Genomic DNA, 27,739 nt, shown 5'->3' with positions numbered 1-27,739 from the left:
TTTTGTTGTATGTGTTACATTGTTGTTTGAACAGAAGTTATAACTGAGATCATATTTCTAACCCTGCGTTTTTGTTTATCAGCAACAGTTCTTGAGAAGGGCTAACTGTATTTGGACAAGGGTTGGGTGGTATAGAATTGGACTATGATCCAACTTAGAGATTATTAGTTGTCGTAAGATCACATAAAGTTTCTATGGATTGTGTGCTGATGTTTCACAGAATATCTTGATGAAACTGGTGGACATATATAGAATATTTTTTCTCAAGTCCTGTCAAAAGTGGTCCGTGTCCGTTGATAATAACGGTCTCACGAACACATTTTCATATTTTTTGGGAGCGAAATATGATGAAACCTTAGATTGAGTGTCTCTGTATCTTTTGATAACACATTCTTTACATATCTTGGTAATAGCACGTTTCTATATTCTAAATTGTTTAAGAAACGATAAAGATGTATCTGAAGTGACAGAATACAAATAATTTTATTACTTGTTGTTGGCATGGTTTATACATAAACACAATTGTATACATCATACAAAATTACTTGATAGCATCATGAATCTAAGTCTTGAAACCAACATTTTCCAAACACTTCAATCATCCACGTTGGATTCTAACAGTTTTCTGTTGTTGTTTTTCTCTTCTCTCAAATTTTAGAAGAGTTTTAGAAATCGATTCTAATGATAGTTGAACAAAGGTTTAACGTAGGAAATGTATATTTCATGTTTAAATTGTTATCGCTTTAAATAATAACCTCAAGTGTACCTCAACACATCTCATCTGCTTGTCTCATCTTAAGAGTTGTGGGTGGGAAGAGAAAGCTTTTAATCATGGATTAATCTTCTCGGTGAGGGGACTTTTAATCAAGTATTAATCTTCTTGGTGAAGGGGATTTAGTCAAGTACTAATCTTCTCAGTGAGGGGACTTTTAGTTGAGTATTAATCTTCTCGGTGAGGGGACTTTTAATCAAGTATTAATCTTCTTGGTGAGGGAACTTTTAATCAAGTATTAATCTTCATGGTGAGGGGACTTTTAATCAAGTATTAATCTTCTCGGTGAGGGGGCTTTTAATCATGTATTAATCTTCTCAGTGAGGGGACTTTTAATCATGTATTAATCTTTTTGGTGAAGGGACTTTTAGTCAAGTATTAATCTTTTCGGTGAGGGAACTTTTAGTCAAGTACTAATCTTCTTTTGATCATGTATTATCTTTTTCAGTGGAACTGAGTGGTACCTAGATTTTTATATTTAATTTTGGTTCAGAAACATTTCTATCTTCGGTTAACCTCCTAGAAATATGACGCCATATCACATGTATTTCACGTAAGAATACCACATTAACTAGATACAAAAGTTCTTTACACAACTGCTCCGAACAACACATATAGATAAATTAAAGCTGACTTCTTCACCATGGAAAGACCTGTGGTAACTAAATTGTATACAAGCTACTTACAAGCGATCACTTCTATTTTATTTATCACCCGCTATAATGACCATACCCTTTTCCACCACCACCAAGCCCTATTCCTTTATCTAGAACCACACCAAACACAACCCTTCCATTGAGGTTCACCTTGGGCTTACCAAGGCTTGGCAACAGAAGACTTGAGAGCGAACCAAGGGGACTGTTTCCTCCACTTAGCTGGATATTGATTCCCTTGCTTGGACCGTAGCCTCCACCATAACCACTGCTGCTATAACCTCCACCATAACCTCCACTGTTGTATCCTCCACCATAACCTCCACTGTTGTATCCTCCACCATAACCTCCACTGCTGTATCCTCCACCATAACCTCCGCTGCTGTATCCTTCGCCATAACCTCCGCTCGTTCCCCATCTGTTACTATTATAGGACCGCTCACGAGGTGGGGGCTGGTGGACCGGATTCTGGAGGGTATAAGACGTCTGAGCCTTGGAATAATTTGGAGCTGGAAGTGGATAATTAGAACGTCGAGGGGCGGGATGCGGAACCACACTAGGGCTGTAATCAGAGCTGCTCTCCTCCAAATTAACGTTATCAATGACATCAGACTTTATGATTGGAACGAAGGGTTGCTCACCGGATCTGTGGGGCCCAAGCTCTGGACGTTTTTGTGACGTTTTATAGGGGTCGAATAAGGAGGAACCCATCCTCCAGGGATTTTCAAGTTTGAAACAAGCGCGTCATCAAGTAACTGAGGACCCTTTAAATCTCCATCTAGCGAGGATGAGGGAATGTTAATATTCGACTCATCTCTTGGTGGTGCGAAGACCACAAATTGAGGAGCGCCATTGCTAGCATTTCTTGAAGCCGCTATGACCTTAGACAACAAGGCCGATATCTCTGCGTCACTATTGTCCTCACCTTCTGGTACATCCTCGGGTTCAGACTGTGTCTTTTCTTTGTCGCCAACAACAAAATGCACGAAATACAAATCATCTTTGTCTTTGGGATTTGGACTAACTGAGTTGGAAATGTTGTCTGCTGCTACAAGAATGTCTTCTTTAGGTTTACCAGTTACAGCAACCGTCACGATGGATGAAGGCTGAAACCCTGGATCGAAACGACCTTGAAACTTCTCAGTTACCTGGAAAGTCCTGTCCTGTAAATAAAAGTATACTGACTTCTTCAAGTTCCATAAGACGTATACAGTTCCATAAGACATGCATACATTTACCTCTCAAAGTTCCATAAGACATGCATACATTTACTTCTCAAAGTTCCATAAGACATGCATACATTTACTTCTCAAAGTTCCATAAGACATGTATACAGTTACTTCTCAAAGTTCCATGAGACATGCATACATTTACTTCTCAAAGTTCCATAAGACATGCATACATTTACTTCTCAAAGTTCCATAAGACATGCATACATTTACTTCTCAAAGTTCCATAAGACATGTATACAGTTACTTCTCAAAGTTCCATAAGACATGTATACATTTACTTCTCAAAGTTCCATAAGACATGCATACATTTACTTCTCAAAGTTCCATAAGACATGTATACAGTTACTTCTCAAAGTTCCATGAGACATGCATACATTTACTTCTCAAAGTTCCATAAGACATGCATACATTTACTTCTCAAAGTTCCATAAGACATGCATACATTTACTTCTCAAAGTTCCATAAGACATGTATACAGTTACTTCTCAAAGTTTCATAAGACATGTATACATTTACTTCTCAAAGTTCCATAAGACATGCATACATTTACTTCTCAAAGTTCCATAAGACATGCATACATTTACTTCTCAAAGTTCCATAAGACATGTATATAGTTACTTCTCAAAGTTCCATAAGACATGCATACTTTTACTTCTCAAAGTTCCATAAAACATGTATACAGTTACTTCTCAAAGTTCCATAAGACATGCATACATTTACTTCTCAAAGTTTCATAAGGCATGTTTACATTTACTTCTCAAAGTTCCATAAGACATGTATACAGTTAATTTTAAAAGTTCCATAAGACATGTATACAGTTAATTTTAAAAGTTCCATAAGACATGTATACAGTTACTTCTCAAAGTTCCATGAGACATGCATACATTTACTTCTCAAAGTTCATTAAGACATGCATACATTTACTTCTCAAAGTTCCATAAGACATGTATACAGTTACTTCTCAAAGTTCTATAAGACATGTATACATTTACTTCTCAAAGTTCCATAAGACATGCATACATTTACTTCTCAAAGTGCCATAAGACATGTATACATTTACTTCTCAAAGTTCCATAAGACATGCATACATTTACTTCTCAAAGTTCCATAAGACATGTATACAGTTACTTCTCAAAGTTCCATAAGACATGTATACATTTACTTCTCAAAGTTCCATAAGACATGCATACATTTACTTCTCAAAGTTCCATAAGACATGTATACATTTACTTCTCAAAGTTCCATAAGACATGTATACATTTACTTCTCAAAGTTCCATAAGACATGCATACATTTACTTCTCAAAGTTCCATAAGACATGTATACATTTACTTCTCAAAGTTCCATAATACATGTATATAGTTACTTCTCAAAGTTCCATAAGACATGCATACTTTTACTTCTGAAAGTTCCATAAGACATGTATACATTTACTTCTCAAAGTTCCATAAGACATGCATACATTTACTTCTCAAAGTTCCATAAGATATGTATACAGTTACTTCTCAAAGTTCCATAAGACATGTATACATTTACTTCTCAAAGTTCCGTAAGACATGTATACATTTACTTCTCAAAGTTCCATAAGACATGCATACATTTACTTCTCAAAGTTCCATAAGACATGTATACATTTACTTCTCAAAGTTCCATAAGACATGCATACATTTACTTCTCAAATTTCCATAAGACATGTATACATTTACTTCTCAAAGTTCCATAAGACATGCATACATTTACTTCTCAAAGTTCCATAAGATATGTATACAGTTACTTCTCAATTTTCTATGAGACGTGTATAAGACATGTATACAGTTACATGATTACTGATTAATAAAACAAAGTTTGTGATCCTTAAATTAACTCAATCTAAAGCTTTTGTTTCTGTTGTTTTCACTATCTCATTGTTTAACCAAAGTGATTATATTTTGTAAGTCATAGCTTTGAGTCACTGTATTGGAGATACAATTGACTCATCAGTGGAAGGAAAACAAACTCACCTTTATTGAGTCACTTCTTCCTCTGCCCATCACAGTCTCATCAGTGGAAGAAAAACAAACTCACCTGTATTGACTCACTTCTTCCTCTGCCCATCACAGTCTCATCAGTGGAAGGAAAACAAACTCACCTGTATTGACTCACTTCTTCCTCTGCCCATCACAGTCTCATCAGTGGAAGGAAAACAAACTCACCTGTATTGAGTCACTTCTTCCTCTGCCCATCACAGTCTCATCAGTGGAAGGAAATCAAACTCACCTGTATTGACTCACTTCTTCCTCTGCCCATCACAGTCTCATCAGTGGAAGGAAATCAAACTCACCTGTATTGACTCACTTCTTCCTCTGCCCATCACAGTCTCTGCATTAACCGCCCACGCTGCCACACCTTCAAGTAACACAAACATTGTGTTAGATCTAACATAATCTCATATTTATTAAACCCCGTAAAAAAATCATAAATTGTACCATAGTTTCAAAGAAATTACATTTCAGAGATTTTCATGAAAGCAACTCTTCAAATGGATGGAGTTTAATCAAAGAGAATCTAAAACACACTTAAGAAGTAGGATAATAGAAATAAATTGTAAGTTTAAAATAAGTAATTTTAATTTTTTAAATGTATGCGGTTTTTACCTTATAACAGAAGTACTCAGTTTTGAGTAAACTATAATACATCATGTTTGGAGTAGGAAGATCAAACACTATAATAAACAGAGTAAAAGAGTTCTCCTTACAGTGTGTCAAATGATATTATTTATAAAATTCAGGGTTTAATACCAGTCACTTCTCTTATACGAGAAGTATAAAAAATTGAAAAGTATACTTATATCAATTATACAATGCACGTGGCCTAAGAGCTCTAAGTGTCACAGTTTTATTGACATAACAGTGCATGCGTTAATTGGAAAGATTTTACTTTTCTATTTCATTAAACTGATGTAAACAGTTAAAAAGCTCTCGTATAAGGAATAGTTACATAAATAACTGGCCCTATAGAGAGAAATAATTGTATTCCTCTTCTTTGGGTTTCTAGCCATTAGCGTTTCTGGTCTTCTGGTTGGAATACTAAATTGGATCATAAAAGGGAGTTCAACTTCTTTCAACATCCAAGTTTAACCGCTGGGCATATTTTCATAAATAGTTCTTTCACAGAGTGTAATTATGCCATCAATTGAACACTTTTTTCCATTTGCACACTGAGGTAACACTACACCCATTTAAACAATGTCCTTTATCTACTCTTTTATTCTGATAATCTCCTCTTCCTACCCTTCCATTCACACAATATCCTTCACCTACTCTTCCATTCAAACAATGTCCTTCTCCTATTCTTTCATTCAGACAATATCCTTCACCTACTCTTCCATTCAAACAATGTCCTTCTCCTACCCTTCCATTCAGACAATATCCTTCACCTACTCTTCCATTCAAACAATGTCCTTCTCTTATTCTTCCATTCAGACAATTTCCTTCACCAACTCTTCCATTCAGACAATGTCCTTCTCCTGTTCTTCCATTCAGACAATGTCCTTCTCTTATTCTTCCATTCAGACAATTTCCTTCACCAACTCTTCCATTCAGACAATGTCCTTCTCCTGTTCTTCCATTCAGACAATATCCTTCACCTACTCTTCCATTCAGACAATATCTTTCTCCTGTTCTTCCATTCAGACAATGTCCTTCTCCTACTCTTCCATTCAGACAATGTCCTTCTCCTACTCTTCTATTCAAACAATATCCTTCACCTACTCTTCCATTCAGACAATGTCCTTCTCCTACTCTTCCATTCAGACAATGTCCTTCTCCTACTCTTCTATTCAAACAATATCCTTCACCTACTCTTCCATTCAGACAATGTCCTTCTCCTACTCTTCCATTCAGTCAATGTCCTTCTCCTACTCTTCCATTCAAACAATGTCCTTCTCTTATTCTTCCATTCAGACAATTTCCTTCACCAACTCTTCCATTCAGACAATGTCCTTCTCCTGTTCTTCCATTCAGACAATGTCCTTCTCCTAATCTTCTATTCAGACAATTTCCTTCATCAACTCTTCCATCAGACAATATCCTTCACCTACTCTTCCATTCAGACAATATCCTTCACCAACTCTTCCATTCAGACAATGTCCTTCTCCTGTTCTTCCATTCAGACAATGTCCTTCTCCTTCTCTTCCATTCAGACAATGTCCTTCTCCTACTCTTCTATTCAAACAATATCCTTCACCTACTTCTTCATTTCAGACAATGTTCTTTCTCCTGCTCTTCCATTCAGATAATGTCCTTCTCCTGTTCTTCCATTCAGTCAATGTCCTCTCCTCCTGCTCTTCAGTTCAAATAATGTTCTTCTCCTGCTCTTCCATTCAGACAATGTCCTTCTCCTACCCTTCCATTCCATTCAGATAATGTCCTTCTCCTACTTCTTCCATTCAGACAATGTTCTTCTCCTGTTATTTTCCATTCAGTCAATGTCATTCTCTCCTACTCTTCCATTCAGATAATGTTCTTTCTCCTATTTCTTCCATTCAAATAATTTCCTTCACCAACTCTTCCATTCAGACAATGTCCTTTCTCCTGTTTTTTTCCATTCAGATAATGTCATTCTCCTAATCTTCTATTCAGACAATTTCCTTCATCAACTCTTCCATCAGAATATATCCTTCACCTGTTCTTCCATTCAGACAATGTCCTTCTCCTAATCTTCTATTCAGATTCAGATAATTTCCTTCATCAACTCTTCTTCCATCAGACAATATCCTTCTCACTCTTTCCATTCAGATAATTCCATTCAGATAATGTGTCTTTTCTCCTACTCTTCCATTCAGACAATGTCCTTCTCCTACTCTTCTATTCAATAATATCCTTCACCTACTTTCTTCCATTCAGACAATGTCCTTCTTCCTACTTCTTCCATTCCATTCAATAATGTCCTTTACTTCCTTTCTTCCATTCCATTCAGACAATGTTCTTCTCCTTCCACTTCTTCCATTCAGATAATGTCTAACCTACTTCCATCTACACTTCCATTCAAACAATGTCCTTCTCCTACTCTACCATTCAAAAAATGTCCTTCTCCTACTCTTCTGTTCAGAAAATGTCGATCTCTTATTCTTCCATTCAGACAATTTCCTTCACCTACTCTTCCATTCAGACAATGTCCTTCTCCTACTCTTCCATTCAGTCAATGTCCTTCTCCTACTCTTCCATTCAGACAATGTCCTTCTCCTACCCTTAAATTCAGTCAATGTCCTTCTCCTACTCTTCCATTAAGTCAATGTCCTTCTCCTACTCTTCCATTTAGTCAATGTCCTTCTCCTACTCTTACTTTACCATTAAAGTTAGGAATGTGGCCATGTAGCATTCAGTTTTAAGAAAGTAATGAGGTCAGACGTAATTGGACGTAGCAAACATATTTGACGTTAATATTGTTAATTTCGTAAATAATCCAGCTCCTATATTTTATGATTGGTTAAACAAAATTATTTTAATATTGACGTCACACTTTAACGTTTTCACACGGGTTAAAATAATTCTGACATTTTAATAACGTTTCACACGGGTTAAAATAATTCTGACATTTTAATAACGTTTTCACACGGGTTCAAATAATTCTGACATTTTAATAACGTTTTCACACGGGTTAAGTATAATTCTAACATTTTAATAACGTTCACACGGATTAAAACAATTCTGACATTTTAATAACGTTCACACGGGTTAAAATAATTCTGACATTTTAATAACGTTCAAACGGGTTCAAATAATTCTGACATTTTAATAACGTTCACATGGGTTAAAATAATTCTGACATTTTAATAGCGTTTCCACACGGGTTAAAATAATTCTGACATTTTAATAACGTTTTCACACGGGTTAAAAATAATTCTGACATTTTAATAACGTTCACACGGGTTAAAATAATTCTGACATTTTATTAGCGTTTTCACAAGGGTTAAAATAATTCTGACATTTTAATAGCGTTTTCACAAGGGTTAAAATAATTCTGACATTTTAATAATGTTTTCACATAGGTTCAAATTATTCTGACATTTTAATAACGTTTTCACACGGGTTAAGTATAATTCTAACATTTTAATAACGTTCACACGGATTAAAATAATTCTGACATTTTAATAACGTATTCACAAGGGTCAAAATAATTCTGACATTTTAATAACGTTTTCACACGGGTTAAAAATAATTCTGACATTTTAATAACGTTCAAACGGGTTAAAATAATTCTGACATTTTAAAAACGTTTTCACACGGGTTAAGTATAATTCTGATATTTTAATAACGTTTTCACAAGGGTTAAAATAATTCTGACATTTTAATAGCGTTTTCACACGGGTTAAAATAATTCTGACATTTTAATAACGTTTTCACACGGGTTAAAATAATTCTGACATTTTAATAACGTTTTCACAAGGGTTAAAATAATTCTGACATTTTAATAACGTTCAAACGGGTTAAAATAATTCTGACATTTTAATAACGTTTTCACACGGGTTAAAATAATTCTGACATTTTAATAACGTTTTCACAAGGGTTAAAATAATTCTGACATTTTAATAGCGTTTCCACACGGGTTAAAATAATTCTGACATTTTAATAACGTTTTCACACGGGTTAAAATAATTCTGACATTTTAATAACGTTCACACAGAATAAAATAATTCTGACATTTTAATAGCGTTTTCACACGGGTTAAAATAATTCTGACATTTTAATAACGTTTTCACAAGGGTTAAAATAATTCTGACATTTTAATAACGTTTTCACACGGGTTAAAATAATTCTGACATTTTAATAACGTTCACACGGGTTAAAATAATTCTGACATTTTAATAGCGTTTTCACAAGGGTTAAAATAATTCTGACATTTTAATAACGTTTTCACAAGGGTTAAAATAATTCTGACACTTTAATAACGTTTTTACAAAGGTTAAAATATTTCTGACATTTTAATAACGTTTTCACAAGGGTTAAAATAATTCTGACATTTTAATAATGTTTTCACACGGGTTAAAATAATTCTGACATTTTAATAACGTTCAAACGGGTTAAAATAATTCTGACATTTTAAAAACGTTCACATGGGTTAAAATAATTCTGACATTTTAATAGCGTTTCCACACGGGTTAAAATAATTCTGACATTTTAATAACGTTTTCACACGGGTTAAAAATAATTCTGACATTTTAATAACGTTCACACGGGTTAAAATAATTCTGACATTTTATTAGCGTTTTCACAAGGGTTAAAATAATTCTGACATTTTAATAGCGTTTTCACAAGGGTTAAAATAATTCTGACATTTTAATAACGTTTTCACAAGGGTTAAAATAATTCTCACATTTTAATAACGTTCAAACGGGTTAAAATAATTCTGACATTTTAATAACGTTCACATGGGTTAAAATAATTCTGACATTTTAATAACGTTTCCAAACGGGTTAAAATAATTCTGACATTTTAATAACGTTTTCACACGGTTAAAATAATTCTGACATTTTAATAACGTTCACACGGGTTAAAATAATTCTGACATTTTAATAGCGTTTTCACAAGGGTTAAAATAATTCTGACATTTTAATAACGTTTTCATACGGGTTAAAATAATTCTGACATTTTAATAACGTTTTCACACAAATTAAAATAATTCTGACATTTTAATAACGTTCACACACGGGTTAAAATAATTCTGACATTTTAATAGCGTTTTCACAAGGGTTAAAATAATTCTGACATTTTAATAACGTTTTCACAAGGGTTAAAATAATTCTGACATTTTAATAACGTTTTCACACGGGTTAAAATAATTCTGACATTTTAATAACGTTTTCACACGGGTTAAAATAATTCTGACATTTTAATAACGTTCACACGGGTTAAAATAATTCTGACATTTTAATAGCGTTTTCACAAGGGTTAAAATAATTCTGACATTTTAATAGCGTTTTCACAAGGGTTAAAATAATTCTGACATTTTAATAACGTTTTCACACGGGTTAAAATAATTCTGACATTTTAATAACGTTTTCACACGGGTTAAAAATAATTCTGACATTTTAATAACGTTCACACGGGTTAAAATAATTCTGACATTTTAATAACGTTTTCACACTTGTTAAAATAATTCTGACATTTTAATAACGTTCACACGGGTTAAAATAATTCTGACATTTTAATAACGTTCACACTGGTTAAAATAATTCTCACATTTTAATAACGTTTTCACACGGGTTAAAATAATTCTGACATTTTAATAACGTTTTCACACTGGTTAAAATAATTCTGACATTTTAATAACGTTTTCACACGGGTTAAAATAATTCTGACATTTTAATAACGTTTTCACACGGGTTAAAATAATTCTGACATTTTAATAACGTTCACACGGGTTAAAATAATTCTGACATTTTAATAACGTTTTCACACTTGTTAAAATAATTCTGACATTTTAATAACGTTCACACGGGTTAAAATAATTCTGACATTTTAATAACGTTTTCACACGGGTTAAAATAATTCTGACATTTTAATAACGTTCACACGGGTTAAAATAATTCTGACATTTTAATAACGTTCACACGGGTTAAAATAATTCTGACATTTTAATAACGTTCACACGGGTTAAAATAATTCTGACATTTTAATAACGTTTTCACACGGGTTAAAATAATTCTGACATTTTAATAACGTTCACACGGGTTAAAATAATTCTGACATTTTAATAACGTTTTCACACTTATTAAAATAATTCTGACATTTTAATAACGTTTTCACACTTCTTAAAATAATTCTGACATTTTAATAACGTTAACACCGGTTAAAATAATTCTGACATTTTAATAACGTTTTCACACTGGTTAAAATAATTCTGACATTTTAATAACGTTTTCACACGGGTTAAAATAATTCTGACATTTTAATAACGTTTTCACACGGGTTAAAATAATTCTGACATTTTAATAACGTTTTCACACGGGTTAAAATAATTCTGACATTTTAATAACGTTTTCACACGGGTTAAAATAATTCTGACATTTTAATAACGTTTTCACACGGGTTAAAATAATTCTGACATTTTAATAACGTTTTCACACGGGTTAAAATAATTCTGACATTTTAATAACGTTTTCACACGGGTTAAAATAATTCTGACATTTTAATAACGTTTTCACACGGGTTAAAATAATTCTGACATTTTAATAACGTTTTCACACGGGTTAAAATAATTCTGACATTTTAATAACGTTTTCACACGGGTTAAAATAATTCTGACATTTTAATAACGTTTTCACACGGGTTAAAAATAATTCTGACATTTTAATAACGTTCACACGGGTTAAAATAATTCTGACATTTTAATAACGTTTTCACACGGGTTAAAATAATTCTGACATTTTAATAACGTTTTCACACGGGTTAAAATAATTCTGACATTTTAATAACGTTTTCACACGGGTTAAAATAATTCTGACATTTTAATAACGTTTTCACACGGGTTAAAATAATTCTGACATTTTAATAACGTTTTCACACGGGTTAAAATAATTCTGACATTTTAATAACGTTTTCACACGGGTTAAAATAATTCTGACATTTTAATAACGTTTTCACACGGGTTAAAATAATTCTGACATTTTAATAACGTTTTCACACGGGTTAAAATAATTCTGACATTTTAATAACGTTTTCACACGGGTTAAAATAATTCTGACATTTTAATAACGTTTTCACACGGGTTAAAATAATTCTGACATTTTAATAACGTTTTCACACGGGTTAAAATAATTCTGACATTTTAATAACGTTTTCACACGGGTTAAAATAATTCTGACATTTTAATAACGTTTTCACACGGGTTAAAATAATTCTGACATTTTAATAACGTTTTCACACGGGTTAAAATAATTCTGACATTTTAATAACGTTCACACGGGTTAAAATAATTCTGACATTTTAATAACGTTCACACGGGTTAAAATAATTCTGACATTTTAATAACGTTAAAAAATAATTCTGACATTTTAATAACGTTTTCACACGGGTTAAAATAATTCTGACATTTTAATAACGTTTTCACACGGGTTAAAATAATTCTGACATTTTAATAACGTTTTCACACGGGTTAAAATAATTCTGACATTTTAATAACGTTTTCACACGGGTTAAAATAATTCTGACATTTTAATAACGTTTTCACACGGGTTAAAATAATTCTGACATTTTAATAACGTTTTCACACGGGTTAAAATAATTCTGACATTTTAATAACGTTTTCACACGGGTTAAAATAATTCTGACATTTTAATAACGTTTTCACACGGGTTAAAATAATTCTGACATTTTAATAACGTTAAAATTCTGACATTTTAATAACGGGTTAAAATAATTCTGACATTTTAATAACGTTTTCACACGGGTTAAAATAATTCTGACATTTTAATAACGTTTTCACACGGGTTAAAATAATTCTGACATTTTAATAACGTTTTCACACGGGTTAAAATAATTCTGACATTTTAATAACGTTTTCACAAGGGTTAAAATAATTCTGACATTTTAATAACGTTTTCACACGGGTTAAAATAATTCTGACATTTTAATAACGTTTTCACACGGGTTAAAATAATTCTGACATTTTAATAACGTTTTCACACAGGGTTAAAATAATTCTGACATTTTAATAACGTTTTCACACGGGTTAAAATAATTCTGACATTTTAATAACGTTTTCACACGGGTTAAAATAATTCTGACATTTTAATAACGTTTTCACACGGGTTAAAATAATTCTGACATTTTAATAACGTTCACACGGGTTAAAATAATTCTGACATTTTAATAACGTTTTCACACGGGTTAAAATAATTCTGACATTTTAATAACGTTTTCACACGGGTTAAAATAATTCTGACATTTTAATAACGTTTTCACACGGGTTAAAATAATTCTGACATTTTAATAACGTTTTCACACGGGTTAAAATAATTCTGACATTTTAATAACGTTTTCACACGGGTTAAAAATAATTCTGACATTTTAATAACGTTCACACGGGTTAAAATAATTCTGACATTTTAATAACGTTTTCACACGGGTTAAAATAATTCTGACATTTTAATAACGTTTTCACACGGGTTAAAATAATTCTGACATTTTAATAACGTTTTCACACGGGTTAAAATAATTCTGACATTTTAATAACGTTCACACGGGTTAAAATAATTCTGACATTTTAATAACGTTTTCACACGGGTTAAAATAATTCTGACATTTTAATAACGTTTTCACACGGGTTAAAATAATTCTGACATTTTAATAACGTTTTCACACGGGTTAAAATAATTCTGACATTTTAATAACGTTCACACGGGTTAAAATAATTCTGACATTTTAATAACGTTTTCACACGGGTTAAAATAATTCTGACATTTTAATAACGTTTTCACACGGGTTAAAATAATTCTGACATTTTAATAACGTTTTCACACGGGTTAAAATAATTCTGACATTTTAATAACGTTTTCACACGGGTTAAAATAATTCTGACATTTTAATAACGTTTTCACACGGGTTAAAATAATTCTGACATTTTAATAACGTTTTCACACGGGTTAAAATAATTCTGACATTTTAATAACGTTTTCACACGGGTTAAAATAATTCTGACATTTTAATAACGTTCACACGGGTTAAAATAATTCTGACATTTTAATAACGTTTTCACACGGGTTAAAATAATTCTGACATTTTAATAACGTTTTCACACGGGTTAAAATAATTCTGACATTTTAATAACGTTTTCACACGGGTTAAAATAATTCTGACATTTTAATAACGTTTTCACACGGGTTAAAATAATTCTGACATTTTAATAACGTTCACACGGGTTAAAATAATTCTGACATTTTAATAACGTTTTCACACGGGTTAAAATAATTCTGACATTTTAATAACGTTTTCACACGGGTTAAAATAATTCTGACATTTTAATAACGTTTTCACACGGGTTAAAATAATTCTGACATTTTAATAACGTTTTCACACGGGTTAAAATAATTCTGACATTTTAATAACGTTTTCACACGGGTTAAAATAATTCTGACATTTTAATAACGTTTTCACACGGGTTAAAATAATTCTGACATTTTAATAACGTTTTCACACGGGTTAAAATAATTCTGACATTTTAATAACGTTTTCACACGGGTTAAAATAATTCTGACATTTTAATAACGTTTTCACACGGGTTAAAATAATTCTGACATTTTAATTTTCAACGTTAAAATAATTCACATTTTAATAACGTTTTAAAATAATTCTGACATTTTAATAACGTTTTCACACGGGTTAAAATAATTCTGACATTTTAATAACGTTTTCACACGGGTTAAAATAATTCTGACATTTTAATAACGTTTTCACACGGGTTAAAATAATTCTGACATTTTAATAACGTTTTCACACGGGTTAAAATAATTCTGACATTTTAATAACGTTTTCACACGGGTTAAAATAATTCTGACATTTTAATAACGTTTTCACACGGGTTAAAATAATTCTGACATTTTAATAACGTTTTCACACGGGTTAAAATAATTCTGACATTTTAATAACGTTCACACGGGTTAAAATAATTCTGACATTTTAATAACGTTTTCACACGGGTTAAAATAATTCTGACATTTTAATAACGTTTTCACACGGGTTAAAATAATTCTGACATTTTAATAACGTTTTCACACGGGTTAAAATAATTCTGACATTTTAATAACGTTTTCACACGGGTTAAAATAATTCTGACATTTTAATAACGTTTTCACACGGGTTAAAATAATTCTGACATTTTAATAACGTTTTCACACGGGTTAAAATAATTCTGACATTTTAATAACGTTTTCACACGGGTTAAAATAATTCTGACATTTTAATAACGTTTTCACACGGGTTAAAATAATTCTGACATTTTAATAACGTTTTCACACGGGTTAAAATAATTCTGACATTTTAATAACGTTCACACGGGTTAAAATAATTCTGACATTTTAATAACGTTTTCACACGGGTTAAAATAATTCTGACATTTTAATAACGTTTTCACACGGGTTAAAATAATTCTGACATTTTAATAACGTTTTCACACGGGTTAAAATAATTCTGACATTTTAATAACGTTTTCACACGGGTTAAAATAATTCTGACATTTTAATAACGTTTTCACACGGGTTAAAATAATTCTGACATTTTAATAACGTTTTCACACGGGTTAAAATAATTCTGACATTTTAATAACGTTTTCACACGGGTTAAAATAATTCTGACATTTTAATAACGTTCACACGGGTTAAAATAATTCTGACATTTTAATAACGTTTTCACACGGGTTAAAATAATTCTGACATTTTAATAACGTTTTCACACGGGTTAAAATAATTCTGACATTTTAATAACGTTTTCACACGGGTTAAAATAATTCTGACATTTTAATAACGTTTTCACACGGGTTAAAATAATTCTGACATTTTAATAACGTTTTCACACGGGTTAAAATAATTCTGACATTTTAATAACGTTTTCACACGGGTTAAAATAATTCTGACATTTTAATAACGTTTTCACACGGGTTAAAATAATTCTGACATTTTAATAACGTTTTCACACGGGTTAAAATAATTCTGACATTTTAATAACGTTTTCACACGGGTTAAAATAATTCTGACATTTTAATAACGTTTTCACACGGGTTAAAATAATTCTGACATTTTAATAACGTTTTCACACGGGTTAAAATAATTCTGACATTTTAATAACGTTTTCACACGGGTTAAAATAATTCTGACATTTTAATAACGTTTTCACACGGGTTAAAATAATTCTGACATTTTAATAACGTTTTCACACGGGTTAAAATAATTCTGACATTTTAATAACGTTTTCACACGGGTTAAAATAATTCTGACATTTTAATAACGTTCACACGGGTTAAAATAATTCTGACATTTTAATAACGTTTTCACACGGGTTAAAATAATTCTGACATTTTAATAACGTTTTCACACGGGTTAAAATAATTCTGACATTTTAATAACGTTTTCACACGGGTTAAAATAATTCTGACATTTTAATAACGTTTTCACACGGGTTAAAATAATTCTGACATTTTAATAACGTTTTCACACGGGTTAAAATAATTCTGACATTTTAATAACGTTTTCACACGGGTTAAAATAATTCTGACATTTTAATAACGTTTTCACACGGGTTAAAATAATTCTGACATTTTAATAACGTTTTCACACGGGTTAAAATAATTCTGACATTTTAATAACGTTTTCACACGGGTTAAAATAATTCTGACATTTTAATAACGTTTTCACACGGGTTAAAATAATTCTGACATTTTAATAACGTTTTCACACGGGTTAAAATAATTCTGACATTTTAATAACGTTTTCACACGGGTTAAAATAATTCTGACATTTTAATAACGTTTTCACACGGGTTAAAATAATTCTGACATTTTAATAACGTTTTCACACGGGTTAAAAATAACGTTCTGACATTTTGAATAACGTTTTCACACGGGTTAAAATAATTCTGACATTTTAATAACGTTTTCACACGGGTTAAAATAATTCTGACATTTTAATAACGTTCACACGGGTTAAAATAATTCTGACATTTTAATAACGTTTTCACACGGGTTAAAATAATTCTGACATTTTAATAACGTTTTCACACGGGTTAAAATAATTCTGACATTTTAATAACGTTTTCACACGGGTTAAAATAATTCTGACATTTTAATAACGTTTTCACACGGGTTAAAATAATTCTGACATTTTAATAACGTTTTCACACGGGTTAAAATAATTCTGACATTTTAATAACGTTTTCACACGGGTTAAAATAATTCTGACATTTTAATAACGTTTTCACACGGGTTAAAATAATTCTGACATTTTAATAACGTTTTCACACGGGTTAAAATAATTCTGACATTTTAATAACGTTTTCACACGGGTTAAAATAATTCTGACATTTTAATAACGTTTTCACACGGGTTAAAATAATTCTGACATTTTAATAACGTTTTCACACGGGTTAAAATAATTCTGACATTTTAATAACGTTTTCACACGGGTTAAAATAATTCTGACATTTTAATAACGTTTTCACACGGGTTAAAATAATTCTGACATTTTAATAACGTTTTCACACGGGTTAAAATAATTCTGACATTTTAATAACGTTTTCACACGGGTTAAAATAATTCTGACATTTTAATAACGTTTTCACACGGGTTAAAATAATTCTGACATTTTAATAACGTTTTCACACGGGTTAAAATAATTCTGACATTTTAATAACGTTTTCACACGGGTTAAAATAATTCTGACATTTTAATAACGTTTTCACACGGGTTAAAATAATTCTGACATTTTAATAACGTTTTCACACGGGTTAAAATAATTCTGACATTTTAATAACGTTTTCACACGGGTTAAAATAATTCTGACATTTTAATAACGTTTTCACACGGGTTAAAATAATTCTGACATTTTAATAACGTTTTCACACGGGTTAAAATAATTCTGACATTTTAATAACGTTTTCACACGGGTTAAAATAATTCTGACATTTTAATAACGTTTTCACACGGGTTAAAATAATTCTGACATTTTAATAACGTTTTCACGGGTTAAAATAATTCTGACATTTTAATAACGTTTTCACACGGGTTAAAATAATTCTGACATTTTAATAACGTTTTCACACGGGTTAAAATAATTCTGACATTTTAATAACGTTTTCACACGGGTTAAAATAATTCTGACATTTTAATAACGTTTTCACACGGGTTAAAATAATTCTGACATTTTAATAACGTTTTCACACGGGTTAAAATAATTCTGACATTTTAATAACGTTCACACGGGTTAAAATAATTCTGACATTTTAATAACGTTTTCACACGGGTTAAAATAATTCTGACATTTTAATAACGTTCACACGGGTTAAAATAATTCTGACATTTTAATAACGTTTTCACACGGGTTAAAATAATTCTGACATTTTAATAACGTTTTCACACGGGTTAAAATAATTCTGACATTTTAATAACGTTTTCACACGGGTTAAAATAATTCTGACATTTTAATAACGTTCACACGGGTTAAAATAATTCTGACATTTTAATAACGTTTTCACACTTGTTAAAATAATTCTGACATTTTAATAACGTTCACACGGGTTAAAATAATTCTGACATTTTAATAACGTTTTCACACGGTTAAAATAATTCTGACATTTTAATAACGTTTTCACACGGGTTAAAATAATTCTGACATTTTAATAACGTTTTCACACGGGTTAAAATAATTCTGACATTTTAATAACGTTTTCACACGGGTTAAAATAATTCTGACATTTTAATAACGTTTTCACACGGGTTAAAATAATTCTGACATTTTAATAACGTTTTCACACGGGTTAAAATAATTCTGACATTTTAATAACGTTTTCACACGGGTTAAAATAATTCTGACATTTTAATAACGTTTTCACACGGGTTAAAATAATTCTGACATTTTAATAACGTTTTCACACGGGTTAAAATAATTCTGACATTTTAATAACGTTTTCACACGGGTTAAAATAATTCTGACATTTTAATAACGTTTTCACACGGGTTAAAATAATTCTGACATTTTAATAACGTTTTCACACGGGTTAAAATAATTCTGACATTTTAATAACGTTTTCACACGGGTTAAAATAATTCTGACATTTTAATAACGTTTTCACACGGGTTAAAATAATTCTGACATTTTAATAACGTTTTCACACGGGTTAAAATAATTCTGACATTTTAATAACGTTTTCACACGGGTTAAAATAATTCTGACATTTTAATAACGTTTTCACACGGGTTAAAATAATTCTGACATTTTAATAACGTTTTCACACGGGTTAAAATAATTCTGACATTTTAATAACGTTTTCACACGGGTTAAAATAATTCTGACATTTTAATAACGTTTTCACACGGGTTAAAATAATTCTGACATTTTAATAACGTTTTCACACGGGTTAAAATAATTCTGACATTTTAATAACGTTTTCACACGGGTTAAAATAATTCTGACATTTTAATAACGTTTTCACACGGGTTAAAATAATTCTGACATTTTAATAACGTTTTCACACGGGTTAAAATAATTCTGACATTTTAATAACGTTTTCACACGGGTTAAAATAATTCTGACATTTTAATAACGTTCACACGGGTTAAAATAATTCTGACATTTTAATAACGTTTTCACACGGGTTAAAATAATTCTGACATTTTAATAACGTTCACACGGGTTAAAATAATTCTGACATTTTAATAACGTTTTCACACTTGTTAAAATAATTCTGACATTTTAATAACGTTCACACGGGTTAAAATAATTCTGACATTTTAATAACGTTTTCACACTTGTTAAAATAATTCTGACATTTTAATAACGTTCACACGGGTTAAAATAATTCTGACATTTTAATAACGTTTTCACACGGGTTAAAATAATTCTGACATTTTAATAACGTTTTCACACGGGTTAAAATAATTCTGACATTTTAATAACGTTTTCACACGGGTTAAAATAATTCTGACATTTTAATAACGTTCACACGGGTTAAAATAATTCTGACATTTTAATAACGTTTTCACACGGGTTAAAATAATTCTGACATTTTAATAACGTTCACACGGGTTAAAATAATTCTGACATTTTAATAACGTTTTCACACTTGTTAAAATAATTCTGACATTTTAATAGCGTTTTCACACGGGTTAAAATAATTCTGACATTTTAATAACGTTTTCACACGGGTTAAAATAATTCTGACATTTTAATAACGTTTTCACACGGGTTAAAATAATTCTGACATTTTAATAACGTTTTCACACGGGTTAAAATAATTCTGACATTTTAATAACGTTTTCACACGGGTTAAAATAATTCTGACATTTTAATAACGTTTTCACACGGGTTAAAATAATTCTGACATTTTAATAACGTTTTCACACGGGTTAAAAATAATTCTGACATTTTAATAACGTTCACACGGGTTAAAATAATTCTGACATTTTAATAACGTTTTCACACGGGTTAAAAATAATTCTGACATTTTAATAACGTTCACACGGGTTAAAATAATTCTGACATTTTAATAACGTTTTCACACTTGTTAAAATAATTCTGACATTTTAATAACGTTCACACGGGTTAAAATAATTCTGACATTTTAATAACGTTTTCACACGGGTTAAAATAATTCTGACATTTTAATAACGTTCACACGGGTTAAAATAATTCTGACATTTTAATAACGTTTTCACACGGGTTAAAATAATTCTGACATTTTAATAACGTTTTCACACGGGTTAAAATAATTCTGACATTTTAATAACGTTCACACGGGTTAAAATAATTCTGACATTTTAATAACGTTTTCACACTTGTTAAAATAATTCTGACATTTTAATAACGTTCACACGGGTTAAAATAATTCTGACATTTTAATAACGTTTTCACACTTGTTAAAATAATTCTGACATTTTAATAACGTTCACACGGGTTAAAATAATTCTGACATTTTAATAACGTTTTCACACGGGTTAAAATAATTCTGACATTTTAATAACGTTTTCACACGGGTTAAAATAATTCTGACATTTTAATAACGTTTTCACACGGGTTAAAATAATTCTGACATTTTAATAACGTTCACACGGGTTAAAATAATTCTGACATTTTAATAACGTTCACACGGGTTAAAATAATTCTGACATTTTAATAACGTTTTCACACGGGTTAAAATAATTCTGACATTTTAATAACGTTTTCACACGGATTAAAATAATTCTGACATTTTAATTTTCACACGTTTTTCTGACACGTTTTCACACGGTTAAAATAATTCTGACATTTTAATAACGTTTTCACACGGGTTAAAATAATTCTGACATTTTAATAACGTTTTCACACGGGTTAAAATAATTCTGACATTTTAATAACGTTTTCACACGGGTTAAAATAATTCTGACATTTTAATAACGTTTTCACACGGGTTAAAATAATTCTGACATTTTAATAACGTTTTCACACGGGTTAAAATAATTCTGACATTTTAATAACGTTTTCACACGGGTTAAAATAATTCTGACATTTTAATAACGTTTTCACACGGGTTAAAATAATTCTGACATTTTAATAACGTTTTCACACGGGTTAAAATAATTCTGACATTTTAATAACGTTTTCACACGGGTTAAAATAATTCTGACATTTTAATAACGTTTTCACACGGGTTAAAATAATTCTGACATTTTAATAACGTTTTCACACGGGTTAAAATAATTCTGACATTTTAATAACGTTCACACGGGTTAAAATAATTCTGACATTTTAATAACGTTTTCACACTTGTTAAAATAATTCTGACATTTTAATAACGTTCACACGGGTTAAAATAATTCTGACATTTTAATAACGTTTTCACACTTGTTAAAATAATTCTTTTAATAACGACAAAATTTCTGACATTTTAATAACGTTTTCACACGGGTTAAAATAATTCTGACATTTTAATAACGTTTTCACACGGGTTAAAATAATTCTGACATTTTAATAACGTTTTCACACGGGTTAAAATAATTCTGACATTTTAATAACGTTTTCACACGGGTTAAAATAATTCTGACATTTTAATAACGTTTTCACACGGGTTAAAATAATTCTGACATTTTAATAACGTTTTCACACGGGTTAAAATAATTCTGACATTTTAATAACGTTTTCACGGGTTAAAATAATTCTGACATTTTAATAACGTTTTCCACTTGTTAAAATAATTCTGACATTTTAATAACGTTCACACGGGTTAAAATAATTCTGACATTTTAATAACGTTTTCACACTTGGGTTAAAATAATTCTGACATTTTAATAACGTTTTCACACGGGTTAAAATAATTCTGACATTTTAATAACGTTTTCACACGGGTTAAAATAATTCTGACATTTTAATAACGTTTTCACACGGGTTAAAATAATTCTGACATTTTAATAACGTTTTCACACGGGTTAAAATAATTCTGACATTTTAATAACGTTTTCACACGGGTTAAAATAATTCTGACATTTTAATAACGTTTTCACACGGGTTAAAATAATTCTGACATTTTAATTCACACGACTGACATTTTAATAACGTTTTCACACGGGTTAAAATAATTCTGACATTTTAATAACGTTCACACGGGTTAAAATAATTCTGACATTTTAATAACGTTTTCACACTTGTTAAAATAATTCTGACATTTTAATAACGTTCACACGGGTTAAAATAATTCTGACATTTTAATAACGTTTTCACACTTGTTAAAATAATTCTGACATTTTAATAACGTTCACACGGGTTAAAATAATTCTGACATTTTAATAACGTTTTCACACGGGTTAAAATAATTCTGACATTTTAATAACGTTTTCACACGGGTTAAAATAATTCTGACATTTTAATAACGTTTTCACACGGGTTAAAATAATTCTGACATTTTAATAACGTTTTCACACGGGTTAAAATAATTCTGACATTTTAATAACGTTCACACGGGTTAAAATAATTCTGACATTTTAATAGCGTTTCCACACGGGTTAAAATAATTCTGACATTTTAATAACGTTTTCACACGGGTTAAAATAATTCTGACATTTTAATAACGTTTTCACACGGGTTAAAATAATTCTGACATTTTAATAACGTTTTCACACGGGTTAAAATAATTCTGACATTTTAATAACGTTTTCACACGGGTTAAAATAATTCTGACATTTTAATAACGTTTTCACACGGGTTAAAATAATTCTGACATTTTAATAACGTTTTCACACGGGTTAAAATAATTCTGACATTTTAATAACGTTTTCACACGGGTTAAAATAATTCTGACATTTTAATAACGTTTTCACACGGGTTAAAAATAATTCTGACATTTTAATAACGTTCACACGGGTTAAAATAATTCTGACATTTTAATAACGTTTTCACACGGGTTAAAATAATTCTGACATTTTAATAACGTTCACACGGGTTAAAATAATTCTGACATTTTAATAACGTTTTCACACGGGTTAAAATAATTCTGACATTTTAATAACGTTTTCACACGGGTTAAAATAATTCTGACATTTTAATAACGTTTTCACACGGGTTAAAATAATTCTGACATTTTAATAACGTTTTCACACGGGTTAAAATAATTCTGACATTTTAATAACGTTTTCACACGGGTTAAAATAATTCTGACATTTTAATAACGTTTTCACACGGGTTAAAATAATTCTGACATTTTAGTAACGTTTTCACACGGGTTAAAATAATTCTGACATTTGAGTAATCATTTGAAACGCTTAAGTATATACACGCACATGATATCATGGTTAACCAACTTGAGATATCATGGTTAACCAACTTGAGAAAATTAGATGTAACAGTTTTATCTGAGGAATTCAAATTTTCAGCATAAACCATGGAGATCTCTGTTGTTGTTTTTTCTCAATCCCGGGAACTAAGATAAAGGAATATATTTTTATTTTAAGAATGTTGACCGACTACGATAATTACGGTTATATTCATACACCCTCCATTGATGCGTACTCGATATTTTTATATTACAGTGGTTCTGTGAGTTTTTCGTTACACAACACAGCTTATTCTTTGTGTTATTCCACAATAAATAGTCTCAGTTTGATGTATCACTACGTAGTTACACACTGCGTGCAAGTCAGGCGAGATTGGCCACTCTTATTATCTTCAGCAAAGAAAAGGCTGGTCACGCAGTCTTAAGGATTGGTTTCTAGTTATCGGTTGAAAAATGTATCGGACCACAGTTATAACAAAGGGTAACTAAATAACTTTCAAAGTTAGAAAACAGTAAAACAAGCTCTCCATTAATTTATTGTAATTTTTGGTTATTGGTTGGCGGTCTTGTCGGACCCGCTGTGTGAACAATCCAGATAAGTCAAAATGACCATTTGCTTAAAGTCCAGAGGAACCTTCAAGAACTGGTTAATAGACGCACATGTTTGTACGGTGTATCACCACGTACTGGAGTTATTAAAACTGACATGTCTGTATGGTGTATAGCCACGTACTGGAGTTATTAAAACTGACATGATTGTACGGTGTATAGATCCGTACTAGAGTTACTAAACCTGACATGATTGTACGGTGTATAGCCACGTACTGGAGTTATTAAAACTGACATGTCTGTATGGTGTATAACCACGTACAAGGATTAATGAACCTGATATGTGACTAATGTTCTGTTAATATGTGTAATGTTATGTGACTAATGTTCTGTTAATGTGTATAATGTTATGTGACTAATGTTCTGTTAATATGTGTAATGTTATGTGACTAATGTTTTGTTAATATGTGTAATGTTATGTGACTAATGTTCTGTTAATATGTGTAATGTTATGTGAAGAATGGGTCACGTGAATAATATTATAGCCACGTACTAATGTTATAATCTGAATAATGTCACGTCACTAATGTTCTGTTCATGTTTATTGTGAATAATATGTAATGTTTTTACATAAAAAGTTGATGTAACATTTATTTAGAAATATACTGTTTGTTTGTTTTCTATTTTTACTTTTTTTTTTCTCATCTTCAAACTCTGCCCTACAGATGGAATAAAGCCAGTATCTCCAAAAGTAACGATATACGACTCACACTTGACACAGTAACTAACTAAAGCTAAGCCTAGTTTTCCTTCAAAATCATCTGAACTTTTCAAGCGGACAACAGATCAGATTCACGCTGCGTGACTTGACCTTGATTTCAAACATAAAGAATCTGAACTGGTTCACTGAGGCCTCTGGTTCGAACTTCAGGTTTCACGAACCCGGATATTCTTCACTGAGTCGCAAGCACCGGTGTATTATTTCGAGAAAATACGCGCCTGTGGTCCTCAAGATAAGTTATTTATTTACTGGCCTCATTTTTTTTATCCGTATTGTAAACCCCGTGCCAGTTAGACGGATATCATTCTTATTTACCTAAAATATGTCTAACGCAGCTTACGCTGGTAAATAATAGGAAATTTTGAAACTACTATAATTTTATTAAGAAACTGTTCACTTTCTTCAATATACAGTTTAGTGTTAGGCACTGGTGATAAAACAATATTTACAAGGCCATTTTAGAGCATTGTTTACTAAGCACTGTTTACAAACCGTTATTTATCAAACTCTGTTTATAAAGCATTATTTATGAGACAATTTTAAAGCATTGTTTACTAAGCACTGTTTACAAACCGTTATTTATCAAACTCTGTTTATAAAGCATTATTTATGAGACAATTTTAAAGCATTGTTTACTAAGCACTGTTTACAAACCGTTATTTATCAAACTCTGTTTATAAAGCATTATTTATGAGACAATTTTAAAGCATTGTTTACAGAGCACTGTTTACGAACCGTTATTTATCAAACTCTGTTTATAAAGCATTATTTATGAGACAATTTTAAAGCATTGTTTACAGAGCACTGTTTACAAACCGTTATTTATCAAACTCTGTTTATAAAGCATTATTTATGAGACAATTTTAAAGCATTGTTTACAGAGCACTGTTTACGAACCGTTATTTATCAAACTCCGTTTATAAAACATTATTTATGAGACAATTTTAAAGCATTGTTTACAGAGCACTGTTTACGAACCGTTATTTATCAAACTCTGTTTATAAAGCATTATTTATGAGACAATTTTAAAGCATTGTTTACAGAGCACTGTTTACAAACCGTTATTTATCAAACTCTGTTTATAAAGCATTATTTATGAGACAATTTTAAAGCATTGTTTACAAAGCACTGTTTACGAACCATTATTTCACAAATCACATATCTACCACTGCTGTCTCACTGTAGTGTTCCCATTACTTGATCAGTTTAATAAGTTTCAAAGACTTACCGATTAGTCCCGCTAGTATGGGCAGAAGGATTCCTAAACAAATAAGACATTTCATTTTTCGTTTGGACTTGGGTGACGGCTCTCTCCTTACGTCTGTTGGACTGCTGTGTCCAAGATGTCTCTCTGAAACAGCAATCTTTGTGTAGCGACGTATATACATGTATTTTACAGCGGTTATCAGTTTGGCAACAAACTGTTTGCACTCTTTCTCTATTTTAATGTAATAATGGGTTTACAGCAAATTTGATATTTACAACAGCTTGCAGTCCACACCTTTACAATATTTAGATAACAGTTTCCAGGTTTGGTTATTTTTAAGTATATTTAACAATCTCTAGAAGTAAGATATTAAACTAATTGTATTTATTTCTTTTAGTAAAATATCTATATTTTAATGTCTATATACATTAAACTGTAGCTTATTTTATTTTGTTCAAATAAAGAAAACTTTTCGATTACTTTTTATCACCTCAAACAGCCGAAAAGACGTTTTAAAATAACATTGTACTAATGGAAAACAAACAGAAAACAAGAGAGAAACCAACCTGTGCTGGGAGGCCTCATTCACGTGTTTTGTAAAACGAATCTGATATTTAAACAAAATAGTCATCCAAAACGAAATATGTATTACAAAACTCAAATCACGTATCACATAGCGTGATTCTCGTGGAAAAGGATGCTACTCTCAGAGCATTCCAAACTTCATTTGATTGTACCCTACACTGGTATAACAGCTAGGTCCATGGTCTCTATACCCAGTACACTATACCCATAGCCTTCAACTCGCAGTCGTAATACTGAATGAAAGGAGTCACTCATAAAGGAGGAACGCCAGTGGTCCTCGAGGCAACACGTTAACCTATATGTTACGCCCCGAGCTTGACGCCCGCTTCCGTCTCTGAGGGTTGTGGTGACGCTAAAAACCAGCTAGGTAACCCACAGTTCATCAGCAGGTATTGGTAAACGGTCAAACCAGATGAGTTGGTTCGGTCATACTGGTTTTTTCTTTTCCTTACCTGGATACATTACCTGGATACTT

The 27,739-nt window shown here is 30.8% G+C and overlaps 1 pseudogene across 1 annotated transcript; it reads right to left on the bottom strand.

Moving 5' to 3' along the window:
* Positions 1–459: 459 nt before the first annotated feature.
* LOC143226918 (uncharacterized) lies at positions 460–27,459 on the bottom strand (annotated as a pseudogene). The gene is made up of 4 exons (XR_013014811.1): positions 27,246–27,459; positions 26,701–26,823; positions 4,978–5,042; positions 460–2,588 (listed from the first exon to the last, which is right to left on the bottom strand). The product of XR_013014811.1 is annotated as an uncharacterized LOC143226918 (transcript).
* Positions 27,460–27,739: the final 280 nt, after the last annotated feature.

The sequence above is a fragment of the Tachypleus tridentatus genome, chromosome 9, assembly GCF_004210375.1.
Source record: "Tachypleus tridentatus isolate NWPU-2018 chromosome 9, ASM421037v1, whole genome shotgun sequence".
Classification (NCBI taxonomy): domain Eukaryota; kingdom Metazoa; phylum Arthropoda; class Merostomata; order Xiphosura; family Limulidae; genus Tachypleus; species Tachypleus tridentatus.
The sequence above is the reverse complement of the archived record's forward strand: the minus strand, read 5'-3'. Positions and strand labels throughout refer to the sequence as shown.